Raw genomic sequence first — 21,754 nt, forward strand, 5'->3', positions numbered from 1 at the left:
CTTGTGCTGCAGGGGTACGCCGCACACTGCACTAGGAGAAAGATGTGTTTTAATGCATTACACACAGCACAATTTCTGAGAAAAATTGGCTAAAAGGCCAGAGCGTTTGCAATTGTTTTGTACGGTAACACCATTCTAAAAATCCAATGCATGCAAGTCACCAGCCGTACACAGGAACATTAATACTTTAATTAATATAATGCTTTCTTATTTAAAATGCCATGCCACAATGAAAACATTTCCATCTGGCTGCACAATGTAGACCAGACTAAACACGTAATAAAATATTACAGTAAAGCATGCCAGGTGACATTTAAACATAACTATACTGGTTGCACCAAAATGCCAGTCAAAGCAATAGCACTTATCATGGTTATTTTATCACAGATGCTCAAAAAAAAATATACAATGCTGCAGTTAGAAACTGCTAGACTAGCAGCACACAAATGCCAGTAGCCAGGTAATTACACTTAGCAGGACTGCTTTATGAGAGATGCCCGGTTAAAAAAAAAAGTTAAGCCAAACTAAGAAAGTACTAGACTGGCTGCACCAAAATGCCTCTCTAACCACTCTCTAACCACTAATACCACATAGCAAGCCTGCTTCTCCTGGACATGATGACCATTACGATTTATCAAACAATTCCCATTCCACCCCACCTTCCCACACCCCTCCTCACACACCCTCGCCCACCCACCCCCTGCCCCAACCCCCAAAATCAGCTTCTCGGCCCAGAATTACCTCCACTTCCCCTTTTCTTGTCCCAGTGCTTATATATGAGGCTCCTTGCCTCATAGGTAAGTACTGGGATGAGGAAGAGTGGGACTAGGAGGTAACTAAGCCAGGCATTACCACCATGTCCCTTTACCTCATCCCAGTACTTGTGTATGAGTCAAATTGCCTCACACACAAGTACTGGGACGAGGAAGAATAGGGTAATGCCTGAGTAATGAAAGTTACCAATAAGTAACCGAGGGGTTAAACACAAGTAGTGGCACAACACCATTGAGCTGGCTGGGCTTCAGCCCTCCCTCCATTCCCCCTTGACATTTTGGACTATGTTGACTCGACCTGGCTGACCTATAGAGCCGTTGCCGGACAGAACAGGACACAGATGTTAAATGGCACCTGGGTTACGCTCTTAAAAAAGACCCAGCAATTACTAACGTAAAGCATTTCACTGTTAGTACCTGCATTCAAATTCATAATTCTATAGGCAATTGAAATCATGATGTGGGTTTAGTACTTGCATGCCAGGGAAGTGATTGGAAGGGTAGAAAGGGGACAGGAGACCGTTTATTCTCACAGTCCATAAGTGGGGACTTTCAGACTTAAAGGAGAGGGTCAACTGCTTGCAACATTGACACTGCACTAGAATAGTCTCATTAGAATGCATAAAGAAGTTAGATGCCCCACACAAATAAGTTTACCCCTCCCCCACCGCCCGTGAAGTTAGCACCTCTCCCAACATTTGAAGGGCTAGCACCTCCCCGCCGGAAACGTAGGTTTTGTTGCACCCCTAAGCACTAACACACAAACCATTCGACATACACATGCACACCCAGCCACCCATACATTTAGGTTTGTGCCCTTTCACCATACAGGCACACCCAGGCACCCACCCATACATTAAAGTGTGCATACTTTCACCATAGAGACCCAGGTAGCCACCCATACATTTAGGTGTGCACCCTTTCACCATACAGGCACACACACTCAGACAGCCACCCATACATTTATGTGTGCACCCTTTTACCATAACCTCACACAGGCAGCCACCTATACATGTAAGTGTGCACCCTTTCACCATACACTCACACAGGCAGCCACCTATACATTTAACACTGCACCCTTTCATTATTCAGGCACACCCAGGCAGCCACCCATACGTTTAAGTGTGCACCCTTTCACCATACACTCGACACACACACCCAGCCACCCATACATTTAATTGTTCACCCTTTCACCATACACTCACACATGCAGCCACCTATCTATTTAAGTGTGCACCCTTTCACCATACACTCACACAGGCAGCCACCCATACATTTAAGTGTGCACCCTTCCACCATCCACTCAACACGCACACCCAGCCACCCATACATTTAATTGTGCACCCATTCACCATACACGCGCACAGGCAGCCACCTATACATTTAAGTGTGCACCCTTTCACCATACACTCAAACACGCAAACATCATGGGGTTGAGGAGAGGCCTATTACTTCAAAAATAAATGGTTTCTTCTTGAAGTCACTCTGACATCATAAATAAATTATTTCCGTTAAGGGTCTATCCATAATGGAAATAATTTCTTTATGAAGACAGAGTGACTTCAAAAAGAAACTATTTCTTTTTGGAATCCTAGAGCTCCCCCACCCCATGACATGGATGCCTCCAGTCTAGAGGCTTCCATGTCAAGGGATTGGGGAGCACTTGCACTTCAAAAAGAAAAAAATAAATAGTTTCTTTTTGTAGTGACTCTGTCTGCATAATCAAATTATTTCTGTTACGCTGTAACAGAAATAATTTCTTTATGAAGGCAGTCACTAAAAAAAAAAAAATGTTTTAAGTCCAAGATGGCCCCCGTCCCAGGACATGTGGTGGTGGGGCCCTCCACGCCGCAGGGGCTGCGGGCCCCCCGGTTTGCCAGTGGGTCACCAAGCACGTTCCCACTCCCCTACTGCATTAACACTTTTTACTGTCCCCTAGATATGTTTTGGGGCTTTTTCAGATTTGGATTTCGAATCCTATCTTGCAATCACAAACTTTTTGGTGACACATTTTTCGGCTTCATAACTCCTTTCTTTTCACCTTTGCACCGGTTTCTCGTTAAAGAGATGAGGCAATATGCTTATTAGGGGTGATTATGGGACATGTCACCATCCCGCCTGGAGGGTTTTTTGTGGGTAAACACTATAAACAATTGCAACAGCACTGGGCAGTGAGCCAGCCTGTGAGCCAAAGAGCCATCATCATTTCCCCAGGCCATCACAAACACACCCAATACAATAAAGGGACCCCAGCAATCACTGATCTACGCTTTCGGTAAATACGCACTTGAGAAAGTCTAACAAATAAAATACAGATGATCTACTTTGTGTAGTGGAATATTAACATAGTGCTAGCCGGAAGCTTCAGAAATGTGCGAATTAGAAAACGGCGCGTGGCTAATGTAATGTTGAAAACTCCAAAGAGAGTTAACATCCTGTAAGTGTGTAAGGAATGGAGGGTCGTTGAAAGACAAGCAAGGCCTGCAGGGTTGGACTATCTTTAACTCATTTAAACCTCGTCTGCAGTTCCAATATTGACAACCTTTCTGCAGTTATACCGCAGTGACTGCTGGTGAATTGTTTATTTTTTTAACATATTTTCCACAAAATGTGAGAGCGACCGAGCATATAGAGGAAGCCCACCGCCAATCAATAGAGGTTTGGAGGGGGTCCACTACCCTAGAACTTTTTTTTAATCATTTGTTCAAATGGTGCACTATACAACACACTTTCTGTGAAAAATTGGATAAAAAGCCAGACAGCCAGACAGTTTGCAATTGGTTTTGTCCATACATTTCCAGGCTGGTTGAACCTATGCATGTCACTATTCCCATATAAGAACATAGACATTTTTTCTTTGTGCATAATGTCAGTAAGAAAACATGCTTTTCTCCACCCTCATTTGGGGTCCTTGGCCCCAGAGTCAACCATACGCATTTAATTACTCAGCCTTTGAGTACTTATACTACTTCTGTTTCTTGGCTTTCCCTTTCTAAACCCCCCCCCCCACCATTTCTCCACCTACACTAGGAGGGATCCAGCGCCTTCAACCCCTCCTAATCTTGCTAATCTTATCTATCCTCCCACAACCGAACTGTCACAAACGTTTAACGTGGCGCTTTGGAATTCCTGTTCCCTCTATATTTATTTCTTTATGTATTATTTATATAGCGCACCTTAACTGGGCGCATTGCTTAGGTTACACAAATGTTACAAGACAGCAAGGAGAAAACATTGCAGATCATTAAATATCATACTACATTAACATATTACATTACATACATATCATTAAAAAGCAGGGAGAGGAACAGTTCATTACATAAATGTGACAGATAATTACATGTATGGTAGATGGACAAAGTCAGGCCTGATGGGTGCGGATGTGGGTCTGGGGCCCCATTATCGCTCTTGTGTGAAGAGCCAAGTTTTCAAATTTCTTCTAACCTTCCAAAAGGAAGGTTCTGCTCTAAGAGCAGAGGCATAGAGTTCCGTAGTTCAGTGGCTAGAACTGGGAAACTGTTACCTCCAGCTTTTTGTAGCTTAAATCTAGGAATATTTAGGCAGTGTGTATGTATGGAGGGGGTGGTCGGTCAGAGTGATTTCTGGTGAATTTGTTCACCAGGTATTTTGGAGCTGAATTGGAGAGACACTTGTGTGTGAGTGCTAGAGTTTTGAACACTATTCTGTCTTGCACAGGAAGCCAGTGGGCGTTTCTTCTAGCTGATGAGATGTGGTTGTCTCTAGGGATGTTAAGTGCTGCTCGCAACGCATTGTTTTGAAGTACTTGCAATGTATTCATATTGCGTCTGTTCATCCCTAGATACAGGGCGTTGCAATAGTCGAGTTTGGAAAGATAGGAATGAGGGTTTAGGTGTCATCCGCATAGTTAGTGTAGGTGACACCCATGTCATCCAGTTTGTCGAAAAGTTGCTTGGTAAAAATGTTATATAATGTGGAGGGGGCTCGGGAGCCCTGCGGTACTCCACAGGTGACTAAGGCAGGCACAGCTAAAGCCGAATGGGCAACCACCCTCATGGATCTGTTTGCAAGGAAGGAATGTATCCATGTGGACGCTTTGGCAGTGAAGTGCGCAACTGGGGTCAGATGTTTACACAGGACTTTGTGGTCAACTAAATCAAAAGCTCCTGATAGATCCAATAGGAGGAGGGGGGCTAGGTTTCCTTTATCTTTTAACTCGTCTATTTGGGTTTTTAGATCTATGAGTGCTGATTCAGTGCAATTTCCAGGTCTGAAGCCTGATTGTTGAAGACCTAGGAGATCATTAGCTTCTAGATGGCCATGGATTTGTAGGTATGCCGCCCTGTCCAGAATTTCCAATAGTAAGAGTACAGCCATTATGGGCCTGTAACTTGTGGGGATGTTGGGGTCTAGGGATTTTATTTTTAGTAGAGGGAAGACCTGGGTGTCTTTCATATTGGTGGGGACAATGCTTGTATCAAAGGATGCGTTTATGAGTGAGGTGATGAATGGAGCGAGCTCCAATGACACCTCTTTGACAATTGTCGCTGGGCAGACGTCAACTTGACATCTAGATGGCTTAAGACTTGCTATTATTCCTTTTACATCCCTTATTGAGACAGGGGCAAACTCAAATGGTTTGTAATGATTGATGGATGATTAAGTTGTCTCTGAGTATTGTACGTCAGCAGTTAGGTTTTTTCGTCCCTATTTTTGTTTGTAAGAGTGTGATTGTGTCTAGTAATGCTTTGTGTACATTGGAGCACCAAGTCGTGTCTTTAGTGCAGGATTCTAACAGTGGTATAGGGGATTCTAATTCTCTCAGGATGATGAACAACTCTTTAGTTCCAGAGTTGGCTTTCTGGATTCTGTCATTGTAGTTATCGCTTTTAGTTTGGATGATTGCTGCCTTATATGTATTAGCAGCAGTATAGAACTTTGTTTTGTTGGAGTCTGATGGGTATTTTAACCAGTTGGCTTCTGCTGTTTTTTGCTCTTATGCAAGGCTTTAAGGTTAGTTGTGAACCATGTGTTTAGGTGTGCAAGCATCTTGGCGTTGCACATTTTTAGTGATGCTCCATTATCAATGGCCTGGAGTAGAGTGTGGTTGTACAACTCCACGAGGGAGGTAGGGTCCAGACTCATGTAGGTAGAGTGATTGATGATGGGCTGTAGTAAAGGCAGTAGTTTCTGTAATGTGATTTCTGATTGTTTGGCTGTCTTGGATAGTGAAGGAGATAACGTGGTGGTCAGACCAGGCACATGGGGAATTGGATAATATCTTAGTGTTGCAGTTTAAGTCAGCAAGCCAGTTCAAAGTTTTGCCTTTATTATGCGTGGGATTAGTGATGCGGTGCGAGAACCCTAGCTCGGTGATTGTGTTGGCTACCACTAGTGCATCGTTGTCATTAGGGTCATCGAAGCCTAGGTTGAGATCACCGAGCAGCATGATTTGGGAACCAGGTTTGGTGTTCAAAAAGAGGAGTAATGTGATGTCTTCCTCAAACGTATATATGGGGCCTCTATCTATGAGATGGAAAGTTAAGGTGAGTGCAGAGGTGAGTGGTAGTTTGATCGATAGGAATTCTCCTGAAGGGAATATTTGGTTAGGTAGTTTTCTAAGACTAATCTGATTTTTAGCAATGATGGCTACTCTACCTCCTATATTGGTTTCTCTATCCGACCTGAGTATAGTATAGTTATCAGGTAAGGCTAGAGATAGAGTAGGGCCTGCTGCGGCATGGAGCCAGATTTCAGAGATTGCTAGGAGGTCTCAGTTGTTTGTTATGATGAGATCCGCTATATCTAGTGCATGTGCTGGAAGTGACCTTACGTTTATGAGCGCTCCCTTGATTAGTGGGGCATCAGGGTTAGGAGTGACTATGAGTTGCGTATTGTTAGCAGGAGTGGGCAGATTATTACTATCTTTGTGGGTATCATAGTTGCCCTTTTGTGAGCTAGTAGTTGTAGCCTTCCTACTTAATTGCATTCTGCGTTGGGTGGGCAGCAGCTGGTGATTTTGTATTTGAAAGCCTAGTCTCGAGTTCCTGATGTTTGTGGGACACAGTTGATTCGGTGTGGGCCAGGTGGCATATAGTAGGATCCATTGGCCGGGTGTGAGAGGGTCATGGCTACTCAACATCGTCCCTAAGAGAGAGTTAGTTGTACTCATGACGGGCTGTAGTGCTGATAGGAATATGGAAGGTGCTATTGCATGGGGCAGAGGTAGTAGCACAGACATAGTTAGTGTCACACTATGCTTATTATCCATTATAGTAGGGCTAGTCCGCAGGGAGCAGTGTATTAGTCCTTTATGAATAAACTGGTGTGTAGGGCAATTGGTGGAAGCAGTTTGTCGGGTCTGTTGCAGAGGGAAGGGAGTAGGAGGCGCATTGGCAGTACACAGTTCTACAATACAGAGGTACGATTGAGATAAGGGCAATTCCGCTAGTCTAGGCATGGCATGGGAGGCAAATTGTCACTACACAGTTCAGCAGTAAGAATACTACACGATAACAGGTCTAACTATTGCAGTTAGTAAGTACCGAGCCGTTCGCCAGTACCTGTGTGAAAGCATGGCATGGGAGACACATTTAGCAATATACAGTTCTGCAGTGATTGTACTGGCAGACAATAGGTCTAACTAGGACAATTCGCAAGTCTAGGACGGGCCTGTAATACAGATGGACAAGTTAGATATGGGCCATTTGGCAGCTCACGGCATGGCATGGGGTGCACATTAGCAGTACACAGTTTGCAGGTACAGATGCGGCAAGTTAATAACACATTGGCAGTAAACAGTTCGTAAGTACATTTGCGGCAGGTTAAAAACAAATCAGTACAGATGCGGCAGGTTGATAACAGGTGAAACGGTGCGAATAAGGCAGGTCCATACAGAGGTTACTAGAACACAGTTTCTGTGAGAGGAGATAATGAGGGAATTGCACACGCAAGTGGAATAGCGGAATGCAAGACCCTCGAGGCTACATACTACATATGATGGAGGTATACAGATTTTAAGCCTATGATAGGATAGAGGCATTCGACGATGAGGCTGTCAGTACAACCACCGAGGGTGGTGTCGACACTGTTTGGTAGCAATGTCTCATGTTGGGAGTAGTACATCCCTTATGCAGGTAGAGCCCACCAGTGGGTGCAGGTGTGACGGCTAAACCGCCATGTGCTAATCGGTGAGGCGATAATGCATTAGTTTACTTTCAGTTTTACGATGTGTTGGTGGGGCGGTATGTGATTGCGCTGCATGTAGAGGGATCAGAGTGATTAGATAGCGATGTGCTTACCGTGCTTGTTAGCGTTGGTCAAGGCTGTAGGGCCCCAGGAGAGGCGCTACGTCATTCATGCAGATGACGGTTCTGCGTGAGGGATCTGCGGCGAAGTGGGGGCTTGCAGGAGTGGCAGCCAGCGGCGAGCAGGGATCAGGGGTCACAACTAGAATGGACGTGCACAGGGGCTCCGGACGCCCGGACAGGTACAGACAGGGACTTGTAACTCGGGCCTTAGTAGGTAGGGCCTGCTTCTTCCTACCGGACGACGTGGTTGGTTGATGAAGTGGAGAATGGTCAATCGTCAGATGCAGCCGTGTGGCCAGTGAGCCTCCCAAGGAGGCATAGGAAATGCGGCAGGCACTTTGGAAAGAAATACGCTGCTTAAATGCAGCGAATAAATTAATATGTGTACAGATCCGAGGCTTCACAGGCCTCGTGGTGCAATTCAACTTCAATGGACATAGTGACTGCAGCACTAGTAGGAATTTAGGTGAAAAATGAGTGGAGAGAGGGCGACGGCTCGGGCATCCCCCAGGTCTCACTGGGTTTTTCAGCTGATGACAGGGATCGTGCTACTCCTGTGGCTGGAGAAGGGATCCTCATGGAAAGGGCTCCTGCCCTCTCTTCATAGCTAGAGTCTGGTGTGTGAGACGACAGGCACAGACCGGGCCGTGTAACTCAGGCCTTAGAATGTACGGCCGGCTTCCGCCTTCTGGGCGACGTGGTTGGTTGATGAAGTGGAAAATTACCAATCGTCAGACGCGGCCGTGTGGCCAGTGAGCCTCTCAAGGAGGCATAGGAAATGCAGTGACCATTTTGGAAAGAAATGTGCTGCTTAAATGCGGCAAATAAATGAATATGTGCACAGATCAGAGGCTTCCCAGATCAGAGGTCCTCGTGGTGCAATTCAACTTCGATGGATATAGTGACTACCGCACTAGTAGGAATTTAGGTGCAAAATTAGTGAAGAGAGGGCGACGGTGCGGGCATCCCCCAGGTCTCACCGGTTTTTCAGCTGATGGCAGGGATCTTGCTGCTTCTGTGGCTGGAGAAAGGATCCTGGTGGAGAGGGCTCCTGCCCTCTCGGTGTAGCTGGAGTCTGATATGTGAGGCGACAGGCACAGACAGGGCCTTGTAATCTAGGCCTTAGAATGTAGGGCCGGCTCCCGCCTACCGGGCGACATGGTTGGTCGATGAAGTGGAGAATGGCCAATCGTGAGACGCGGCCATGTGGCCAGTGAGCCTCTCGAGGAGACATAGGAAATGTGGCATCCATTTTGAAAAGAAATACACTGCTTAAATGTAGCAAATCAATGAATATGTGCACAGATCCGAGGCTTCACGATACTTGTGGTGCAATTCAACTCTGATGGATATAGTGACTACAGCACTAGTAGGAATTTAGGTGCAAAATTAGTGGAGAGAGGGCAACGGCTCGGGCATCCCCCAGGTCTCACCGGTTTTTCAGCTGATGGCAGGGATCTTGCTGCTTCTGCGGCTGGAGATGGGATCCTGGTGGAGAGGGCTCCTGCCCTCTCGGTGTAGCTGGAGTCTGGTGTGTTAGGCATACTAATCTTTTTCTTTTAATTCACCGACATGTTCTCTGCATTACCAAAACATGGTTATCCCCTTCTAGCATTACTATACCTGCTGTACTCACTTCTTCCCACACCTTTTTCTGTCATACCCCGCCCATCTGGTCGGTGGGTGATGTTGGTATTCGTTCTCCTGTGTCCCCTGCATCTACATCTTTCCTGCTTATCCACTCTCTTTCTCATCTTTTGAATATCACTTCTCCTTCTCTCATCCTTCGCTGATTGCCTTTATTGCTATAGATTCACTCCTGGTCCTGCTTCCTCTTTCTGTGATGATCTGAACCTTCTTCTTTCTGATGTTATGCCTTCTCCTACCCCCTTGTCTTCTGAGTGAATGTAATCTTCACTTAGGCTCTACCCATTCTTCTCTCCATCTTTGACTCTTACTCCCTTTTACAAATTCCTGCCCTTTGTTCTCAAAACTATGGTTCTTTCCTGGAACTCATCTTTTCTAATATTCCAATTTCTGCTCTTCATTCATCTGATCATTCCCTTCTTTCATTCTTCTTTTCTGTTCCTACTGCTCCCTCTCATCCACTTCGCTCCTTTCTATCTTTTTCCACCGTGATTGTTGACTCTTTGATATCTTATCTTTTTCCTCTGCTACCACCTCTGTTCTCCCTTCTCTTTCTACATTTGTATCCTCCTGCCTGATTCTGCTTCTCTTCTTTTATCCAGTACCTCATCAGACTCACTTGATCTTCTCTATCCCTCTGCTCTTTTACACCTTCTCATAAGCTCTGCCAACCTTGGATCTCGCTGAGCCTTCGCTCTACGCGCTGCTCTCTGCATCAGGCAGAGCAGCGGTAGCACAAGTTTGAGAGCAACAGCAGACTTAACTCTTCTCTCAGTTCTTCACATTTGCAATGATTCCATGCTTCTTTCTGCTAAGCAACTCTATTTTAATTCCCTTTTCTCCTCACTTAATTCTCCTTGCCGGCTTTTTCAAAACCTAAACTGTATTCTCTCTCTGCCCTCACCTGACCCTGCTTCTTCTTATTCACTCTCCGATTCCGATTTTGCTAATTTCTTCGCCTCAAAAATGTCTCTCCTTTATTCATTTATGCCCCCTCCTTCTTCTCCACCTCCCCCTTCATTTTCTCATGCTGCCTCACACCCCTCCATGATGACATCCTTTTCTCCTCTCTGGTCTCACTGTCTCTTTTGCTCTTGCCAAGGCTCACACCAATTCCTCCCCAGATGATCCTCTTCCATCTCCTCCAATTCTCCCTGTTTACTGCTCTATTTTAGTTTTATTTTACTGCTCACTTCAATTCCTCTGTTTCGGCAGCCACCGTTCCATCTTCTTTCAAACACGCCTCAATTCTTCATATGCTAACAAAAGCTTCTCATGATCCCTCCTTGACTTCTAACTTTCATCCTATTTCTCATTTACCTTTCCTCTCTCAACTTCTTGAGTGTATTGTGTATTCTGAAGTGTCTTCTTTTATTAACTTACAATCACTTCTACCACCTTTTCAATCTGGATTCAGGCCTTGCCACTCTATCGAATCTGCTCTTCTGGTGGTTACCAACTTGCTCCTCACATCGCGCTATTCCTACATTTCCTCTCTCTTTGTTCTGCTAGATCTGTCGGCTGCTTTCGACACAGTCAGCCACTCTATTCTACTTTCATCTCTTGATGACCTTGTAGTAGTCCACTGCATCCCTTATGGCGATATCACATCTGCAGTTTCTTGTATCCCTGTCAGGCAGGAGAAGATCATTCTAACTCCTCTGTGTGAGGTGACTACTTCTGATTGTGTCTTTGGCTCCCCCGATTGTTAGTATCAAAAGCTTTCTCCTTGCTTCAAAAGGAGAGCAGTCCTCCGTCTTTTTTAGTTACACAAGTGGGAACCAATAGACCCCATTGAATTTTTATAAGGGAAACTATAGCTTTTTATTGAATTGAAATGTTCTCTAATGGAGTTTAGGAATAGGAAAATCTCTCTTACAACAACCCTATTAGATGGGAGGCCCACCAGTGACCTCTAAGGGCAGGTGTTTCAAGGGAAAGGTGAGTTCTTCCTGAGGGACATCTTTATTTTAGCATTAGAGCTGGTTATACATGTAACACTAGCCCACTACCAATACCTCCTCCCTCCTCTTTGTCTATCTCCTCCACTTCACGGAACCTGAGGGTTGTCTTTGATTCCTCTGTTTCCTTCTCTACTCATATATCAGGTATTTCACGTTCATGCCACTCCAACTGTATAACATCCACAAGGCCTCTCAGATCCTCACCTTTTCTGCTTCTAAACTTCTTATCTCTTCCTTTGTTTTCTCCCGACTCTTCTACTGGTGTTCTCTCTTCTTTGATCTTACCACTGTTCATCTTGCTCCTCTACACTTTTCTGTTTGTATTCTATGCTCGCTGTCCCCTTGTGACTCTCTCTTCATTGGCTATACTTTGAATCTCGTCTATTGTTTAATTTCCCTGTATCATCTTAAAGGTCCCTGTGGCCTAGCTCCTCTCTATCTTTCTTCTCTTATCTCCTTCTACTCACGTTCTGTGCATTCACAATCCCTTTTCTTTTAACTGTCCCACGCCCTCCATGTGCCTATTCCCATTTTAGTTTCTTCTCTTTGCTTTCCCCAAAGCAGTGGAACATTCTTCCCTGCTCTCTGAGCTCCATCCCATCTTTTTCCATCTTTCAAACTCAATATCGCTGTGATCGTTTTGATTTGATTGTCTTATTGCCCAATTTATTGCACAGCTGATCCTCCTTTGTGAAGCACTTAGGCATTAAGCACTATAGAAATTAAACAAAATACAAATATCCACACTGGCTCTGCCAATATATGCCAGTACCTACATACACTCCTGTTGGCTTTGCCAATGAAAAATGCTGTGTCACAATAAGAAAACATGTCTGACATGTAATAACCCTTATCATGTTTGCTGTATCATAGATGCCCAATAAAAAATGTCATGCCACAGGAAGAAATGGCTATACTGGCTGCACCAAAATGCCAGTCTAGGCATCTAGTAACAATTATCATGCTTGCTTTATTGTTGTTGTCCAGTACAAAAAGTCATGCAACAATAGGAAATGGCATGTCTGGCTGCACCAAAAGGCTAGGGTAGCCACTGTGGCATTTATGTGTTTACTAGGTATCAGTAAAAAATATCATGCCACAGTAAGAAATGTGCAGACTGGCTGCACGAAAACTGTAATACCACCAAGAAATGGCTAGACTGGCTACACCAAAATGTCAGTCTGGCCATGTAATAACACTTATCATGCTTGCTTTATCACAGATGCCTAGTAAAAAATGTTATGCTACAGTAAGGAAGTGTTACACTGGTTGCACCAAAATACCATTGTAGCCATGTAATAACACCTATCATACTAGCTTTGTCATAGATGACTAGTATAAAAAACATCTCCCCACTAAATCAGTGTCCCAGGCGGCACAAACCCAAACTCTCACTTGCTCATTCACTAGCTCAAGCACACATTCACGCAGCATTTACTCACTTGTTCACACAGCGTTCAAACAGCATTCACACAGCATTCACTTGCAGACCCAAACATCTTACACGCTCATTCACACACACATGCATGCACACACATACACACCATATACATACACAATTCTACACTTATCTTCAGCCCTGGTCCGGATGCTGCACCTGACGAGATGCTGTTTCTCTTTATGAGGGCACTCCGGCTACCACTCACAAGAACTCAAGTTGAATTTCAAGCCACAGTGAGTCAAGTGTTCTAACTTTTCTCACTGTATAGAGGAGAAGCACAGGTGCAACAAAAAATGTTTGACACATTAGGCTATTAATAAACCTCCAAGTGTTGTAATGGGTGTCTGTATGACCGTGTGTTATAATTATAACGAATACAATTTTCCCTAACATATATTAAAAAAATCACCTTCGTTTTTTGACCTTACAAAGGAACACAGCCTTTAGTCCTCTATTTGATAATGGAGCTCTTCATGGGCCAGCAATATCTTTAATAAGCAGTCGTAGGGGGTGCTTTAGTCCGTGTATAGTATGTTCTCTGCTGCAGACGCCCAGGTAGACTGTGAAGGTCTCTGCGCATTTGCACTCAAGTCCACTCTGCATCCTTTCTACTCCCCTTGCCGATTCCTTTACGTTAAACTTGTTTTATTTGTTGTAACAACCGTTGAATCCTCAGAAGGGGCCGGGCGCTAGCGTTGGCATCTTGCATCATTTCCAGAAAGGAGGCCTGGATTTGGATCATGTTAAGGGCTCTCCTGAAGGGTGAGATCTGCATTCCTTGTGCCCCTCCCCCCAGGCTCTCGATGTCCAAACTGCTCCTTAGCCCCTATGGGAATTGTTGTGTTTCCGCAGCGAGCAGACGTCAGGCACACTTTTTGACCTTAATGCTTGCACTTGAGAATTGGCATCCTGCAATCACATGTTTTATGTAGTTACCAACAAAGCCCCATTTCTGTAGGATCAGTGTGATAAGGTTTCATTGCACGCTGTCAAGGTTTTCTTTGTGCCCACCAACAGGCAGAATAGTGCTCAGTTTCCTTGTTTTGCCACATGGGTAATGTGCTCAACCATTCAGGCATCATTGATTGTTTGCTGAACTGTTATGGCGATTACTTGTTAGTTACGGGCGGCTTCAAGCAGTAAATCCTTCCACGCCACTGGTAGCATCTTTGTAAAGATTCTAGCTTTGCAATGTGAAGTGGTATTGCACAGTATTACCCATGCTCTGGTGAGTCTTCACCTGGCTTGCATATCAAGGATACTCCTCTTTCCTTCGTAAGGGTTGCAACATGATGAGTATCCAGAGCCGGGTTCAAGAGGTTGGCCATCATTTCCTTTAGGAACCAGCAGAATGGATTTCGGGGAGACAAACAGCAAAGGTGCATCAAACATGTTCTTTTTAGTGACTTTTGGGTCTTCCCATGTAAAGATTAGCAGGCACTTTCTCTCTCTGCCGTATCCCTTGCAACTTGGTCCATCCTCTTATCACCCATCCTTTCCTCGCCCATCCTTTCCTCGCCTATCGATGGACTCCTCTCTTGATCTATTTTGGGCATGCATGCTCATATAGTGAGCTAAAGAATCTGGGTAAGTCTCTCGTAACCAGGACCAATGTCTGCCAGAGGGATTCCCAGGACCTCCCCCCTTGTTAAATTGCATAATTTAAGTAACTTTGGGTGTCACCCTTAGTTATTAGGGGAATCCAGATGTGAACCCCTTGCTCACTATTCTTAGAGAGGCACAGCTCAACCCTACTGATGAGGTCCAACCAGACCGAAACACGTGTCTGGGGTTGCTGTTGGTACTCTTGTTCAGAGGAGAATTGCCTAGCATTTCGGTTCTGGACAGCCCCAGGGCAGGACAAAGACGAATATGTTTTGGATATTTCTCCTCTGTGAAAGATAGTGAGCTAAAGAATCAGGGTAAGGATCTTGTAACCAGGACTATTGTCTGGCAGAGGGACTCCCAGGACCTCCTTGTTAATTTGCTTATATAGCCATACTGATACTGAGGGCTCTTTCGATTTAGTTTCAGTCAGATTCAAAATATGCTTGCGACCAACTTCTGTGTGGGCGCAGTAAGTGTAGGTCACTTGGAAATGCCCAGAACTCACTGTGAGAACGAGTTCCCATCTTTTCGTAACAATTTCAGTTGGCTAAATCCCAGGGGCGCAACAAAACCAACATTTCAAGGAGGTGTGGGAGGATTACCCTTCAAATGTTGGGCGTGGCGCTAACTTCGGAGACGGTCGGGGAAGGGCAAACTTATTTGTGTGGCGGCATCTAACTTCTTTGTGCATTCTGATGAGACTATTCCAGAGCAGCTTCAATGATACAAGCAGTTAACTCTCTCCTTTAAGTATGTAGGTATGAAAGCATCCACTTAAGGACTGCTGTCTCCTGTCCCCTCTCTACCCTTCCAATCACTCCCCTGGACACTTGCATGCAAGTACTAAACCCACATCACGATTTCAAGTCACTAAAATGTATGCAGGTGCTAACAGTGAAATGCTTTATGTCAGTAATTGCAGGGCCTTTGTTAAAAGTGAAGCCCAGGCGCCATTTTAAATATCTGTCCTGTTCTGTCCGGCCACAGCTCTGTAAGTCAGCCAGATCGAGTTAATATAGCTAAAAATCTCTGGGGGTAAGGAGAAGAGGGCAGGGAGGCTGAAGCCCGGTCAGCTCAACGATGTTGCACCACTGCTAAATCCGCATATCCCTGACCAAAAAGGTGCATTGACAAGGATGTGTTCCTAGCAACACGCGTTTTCTTTCATTGGAGCATAATTGTACCCCATGGTCCTGGTGGAGTGAGCCTAAAGTGTAACCTGAACTTTGGAAGCACTCCTTTGCTGGGCATTTTGTATCCCTGTTTCCTCTCGCTATGAGCTATCCAAGTGTGCAGTATGCATATTTACCATTCGTATTTATCGTATAGTGTTGAAAGGTCCTGTGATTAATGTCTGTGTGGCATTTCAGGTCCTGAATAGGATGCCATTAATGCATGTTTATATTGTCTAGGGTTCCCTTCTCTTCCCATCACTCAACGTCTATATGTACAGTGTCTGCAACCAGGTATGTAGGGAGGGGTTGCATTTTAGGGTCAGAGGTGGGATTAGGTATTAACTGGCCATTACCTTTTCTTAAATATTCACTATGCTTTACTCTGTGTTGTGCCTCACCTGAGCACTGCATTTGATCTGACGGATATTATGCGAGGGGCACTGTAAGGAAAGTGCATATTTCTCAGTATACCAGTGCAGTGTGTTCTTTGGGGAGTAACTGTACGTCACTGGCAGCCTTCCTCCCTCCCTTATGTAAGCCTGACTGCTCTGCTGAAACCCAGTCTTTCCTTCTGGATGAAACCTTGACTATCTTTAGGTTAGATGGTTCCACGCCCCTCACCATAGCACTAGAACACAGTCTTGCAACTCCAACCAAACTCGATGCAGGAGATGCCTTATTGTCAACCTTCTAACAAACTATGAAGAAACTAGTAGACATACGTGCTCACCTGAAAAAACGTTGCACATAGTTACACACTCTGCCCCCTGGTATACTCGAGAACAGACGGTCAATAAACGCACTGTCCGAATACAGCAAAAACACGGGCACAAAGCACATAAGCACAAGGAACTCCTCACCTTAAATGCTTTGCTTAGTACTTGCCGGGAGCTCTCGTCATCACTGAAGCTGAAGCCGGGCATTACTCCTCGACTATCTCGGCCGCTGCTTACAGAAGTGCCAATCAAGAACAGGTCCCACCCATTGCCCGACCAGGTAATCTGAGCCCAAAGAAAAACGGAATGCAATTATCAACTTCTTCATCACAGAGAGGAATAAAATAAGATAACATATCTAGGTGTCAAAACCAGTGGTCGCCCGGCTCCCAATCCCACCTTGCTCAACACAACCCTGGACAACCCTTACAGCCCTCATCCATAAGTGCCACACTGGTACTCTCACGTTACTAAAATCTACCTCATACATGCATGACATTGGCAGCTCTGCCATCATGGAACAGTTCTCAGGATCCATCCTTACCTTGCCTGCCTGCCCCCCTACCGAATAGTAAATGCCTCGTTCGATCATAGCATCTTTTTATGCACCTACACAATCGGATTAACCAACATGACTTGCTCTATGATTACCAATCTGGGTTTGACCTAAATGCACCATGGAAACTGCAACCATCCAGGTCATCAATTATGCTCTCTAAACCATGTATCAAAGTGGTTCTTGTCTCTTGGTCCTCCTTGGTCCCTCTGCTGCATCTGCTGTGGTTGGCCACTTCACACTTACAAGCCTACTCACAAACAAGATGGGGTTCACAGACACTCTTCAACTGGTTCGCCTCCAAGCTCTCAGAGGGATACCAATCTATCCAGATGGGTAACTTCAGATCCAACCATTTCCTAGTCACCTGCGGAGGCCCACAGGGATCAATATTCTCGCCAGTGATCTTCAATCTCTACGTGGAACCACTCTGGTCACTTCAAAATAACACAAATATCTCACTTCACCAATATGCCAACCATATTAAGTTATACCACAAAGTATTGTACCCAGAACATTTCACGCCTCATGAAAGTCCTCACCTGGATCCAAGCTTGGATGACGATCACCTGCCTGAAACTCAATCCAACCAAAGTAGAGTTCATCCGACCAGGCCAGCTATCTAAGCAGGAGACCATCCAAGGGTAGCTGAATGACATTCACGCCTCATTTGGCCCCATGCGCCAGATCACTTGCCTTCATTCTTGCCAGCAATCTTTCCTTCAACGAACATAGCAACACAAAAGCCCAAACTGCCTGGGATCAACTAGCACTCCCCCACAAGATAAAACCCCTCCTCCCACCTCAGAATTTCAACATGATGGAGGGAACGCCCTTTCCTCCAGCATCCCAGCCCCACAGATGGCCTTTTAACACGACACTGCATGCCTCAGAATGGGAACTAAGAAATGTGACCATGTTTTCCCAATTCTAAAGAATATTACGCTCGGTATCCACCCCAGCCAGTATACTCTTCAAAACTGGCTGCATCACATGTAAGGCAACTTCTGCCTGATCGCTAGCCTGCCTAGCTTTAGGAGCCAGACCTCTGAGAGGCTCAAGACTAAACTGGCACACAAAGAGAAGACGAGTAAACTGGTCTTCTCTTGCTACACGCCCCAGCCTACTGGAACGCCATCACACTCGCAATCAGGACCACTTCAATGCTCCTGCAGTTCAGGAAGGAACTTAAGACCCTGCTCATCAGGCCATACCTAGGGGTCACTTAGGACCTGACACTCCTAGGCACACACTGCCCCTGCGGCCTAGGATATCTAAGCTACCAGAAACCTGTAACCTCCCCTTCCACTGATGTTTGTTAAACTCACATTACTTGTACAGCACGCCACATCTTCCTAGCCAGGTTTGTGCCACATAAACCAAAATACAAATACATAGTGATGGGACAACTCGATTATGAGTCTTCTTTGAAACTGATGGAATTGAAACTGATGGAATCCCTCGTCGACCACATCCAGCACCTTGCGATAAGTGATGGTTGTTTAGCAGACCCTCCAGCTTATAGCGATTTTGCGATCCCGCAAAATGCCGCAAAAAAGGCCGTTTTGTGCAAAAATTGCATCTTTAAAAAAAATACTCAAGGTGACAGGTTCTCACCTTTTTTTTACACAAGTAATGAAATGCGCTAACACATCTCATCACTTGCGCACCAAAAAAGTGCATCCCAATCCACAAGGGACACATGAATGGGCATATTTTATATGCGCACCCATTCAGATGGCCTTTTTCACCTCCTTGATCAGATAAAGTGGCGTTTCTGTCAATTTAAAAGCACATCCCTCATTTCCAAGCAAGATGAACTTTTAAATGTGCAGAAATTGTAGGCAACCCTATGCGCACGGGATGTGGGGCTGCCACTGCATGACAGGGTCTTTCCTGACCCTGTCATGCATTTCTTTTAAGGCATGAACCGCTGCTGTGCCACTTGCATTTCTGTTCCTCAAACAGGATAAAAATGCATTTTTTGGGTCACATTTTACAGCGGCAGGCACCTGGAGGGCCTGTCCCTGTGAAAGGCGCTAGGAGCTTGCAGAACACTGTCGGGAGAGCGATTCTATTCAAAGTACTGCCCATTTTGATGACAAAAATCTATCGAATGTTACAATTTGACCTATTTCGTCCAGTACTATTCGATCCATTTTTATAAATACTGAACATATGTTGCGGGGGGTGTCATCCGCTCCCCATGTTCAGTATTTTTGGCCTAGGGTGGTTGCCGGGGACAAAAAAAAAAGAAAATAACGAAAAAGGGACCCTGCGGAGTCCGATCCGACCCGTGTTAGAGGGACGGATCTGGCTCTGCATGGTTGCAGGGGAAGTGGCAGCGACCAAGCAGTTAAGTAGGGGTGGGGGTGGGGTGGTGGTGAAAGGTAAATTTTGGGTTGTTTGGCTGAAGTGCAAATCAATTCGCAGCGAAATTGACTACGGTCAATTCTGCCGCAAATAATTACACTTCAGTCAAACAACCCAGAACACCATTCAAGGCAGTTGGCCAGCGCACAATTTGCGCTACAGCTCAAGCCTGTGGAAATGCGCCGGTCACCTTTGAGAATAAGGTGACCTGCTCATTTCCAAAAATAGGTTGTCTAAAAATAGCATATCCTGCGTTCTTTTTTTAAATGCCCCATTATTTGAGGAACTGGGTCAAAATCTACATTTAAAAAAAATAAAAAAATGGTTACACTATGAAAGAGGGAGAGTGATGGGTGAGATGTGAAGTGATAGGCAAGAAAGCAAAGGGAGAGCAGTGGGTCAGAGGAGGAAGCGCTGCACAAGAGAGCAGAGGAAGCAGTGATGCGGTGGGCCAGAAATCTGAGAGCGAGCAGAGGTACAGAAAGTAGAGGGAGCGTGTGGTCAGTGAGCCAGAAAGCAGAGAGGAAGCGGTTGGCCAGAAAGAGGCAGTGAGCTGCAGATTGGGGAAAAAGGATGAGGGAAGAGTGTGATAGAATGGGAGAAAGGATGCAAGATGCAGAAGTAGCACAAAAGAATGAAAGACTATATATTGCGGGAGGAATTGTAGAGTGTAAGGTGTGAGTTGGGAGTATGATTTGGAGTGTGGCAGGGGCTGGGCAGTGCAAATTGTGACTTGACGTGAGTATTTGTATGACAGAGTGAGAGGTTAAGGAATGTAAGTTGTGATGGAGAGTTGGTAAGATGTGTGTTGGTGAGAGAGGTGTGTGGGTGTTTGGGGGAATGGAGAACATAGAAGGGGAATATTTTCAGCATTACAATTGATAATGATAAATTTAGTTAATATTATTAAATAGTTCAAAGAAGGTAGCAGGCGCTCCTCTCCAGAAAGAACATGGCATGATAACACGTGTATGGGGTTGCTTTTGGTACTCTTGTTCAGAGAGGAATTGCCATAGCGTTTCGGTGCTGGACTGCCCATATGGGCGGGACAAAGACTGATATGCAAATGGACATTTCCCATCTGTGAAAGGTACAGTGAGCAAAAAGCATGTGCTGCAAACTTTCATCTCAGAAGAGGTTATCATGCCATGTTCTTTCTGGAGAGGAGCGCCTGCTACCTTTTTTGAAATACTATTAAATACGCATCAACATTAAACCAGAAATGTAGCCAAATCAAACACTGTTCGGCCAAGCCAGAGACATCTGGGACTCTTCCTATTGAATTAATACAAAAGATACATAATAATGATACCCTGGCTCTCTTGTAGCCTTGCACTCTTCCTATTTCCTGCAATGTGGCAATCTTACACCCTCCAGTTAATACAAAATGTCCCGCAAAAATGCTGCAATAAATAAAGGTTTGTGCCGCAAAATTTGCCATTTCATGTCGCAAAATTTGCCATTTCATGCCGCAAAATCCTGGAAGGTCTGGTTTAGTCAAAAAATGCAAGTAGATTTGGAAGGCACCTCCCTAGCATGTTACTCAAATCTTTCCTTTATAGGTGGTCCCAGTGACTCTCTTTTAACTTGAAGGTTATGTTGACTAGCCTATAGTTCCAAACTGTTTCTATCTGCCTGCTTCTGTGTAATGTTGTTCTGTTCTCTCGGGAGGATAGCTCAGGGGCAATGCACTCGTCTTGGAAGCAGAACACAGCAGAGCAACACTAGTTTGATCCCCGGGTCCGCGCTTAGAAATCTCTGGGTATTAAGCGCGTTATAAATAACCAAATATAATAATGGCACTACATCTGTGAAGTGTCTTTTAAATCATGTGTATATAAGCTGTTCTTAGTACCATCATAGTTAGCAAATCTTGGGCATATAGTAGTTGTCAAGGTTGTACTAACCTTGTGAGGATAGTATTTGTCGAGGCGGCTACTCTGTTGCTGAACACGTTTTCATCGTCCTCGCTCTAATCTCCTGGATCTCAGATCCAAAGCAATGCAACAAGGTAGCTTTCTCCTTTGATGGCATAGCAATCTCCTGTCAGTGGCTTCCAGGTGCATAAAACATTCTGCCTTCCACCTCTCCCAAGGAATGGGCAGGATGCCGGGACATCGGAAGAACTTTGTAGGGGCTTCCAACCACACGCGGTGAGAAGTTATACAGCGGGTTGCAGTCGAGAGTGGCTGGTTGAGGAGAGCCCTTAAAC

This window comes from Ambystoma mexicanum, chromosome 1p, assembly GCF_040938575.1.
Source record: "Ambystoma mexicanum isolate Mex_15411 chromosome 1p, UKY_AmexF1_1, whole genome shotgun sequence".
In the NCBI taxonomy this organism is placed as follows: domain Eukaryota; kingdom Metazoa; phylum Chordata; class Amphibia; order Caudata; family Ambystomatidae; genus Ambystoma; species Ambystoma mexicanum.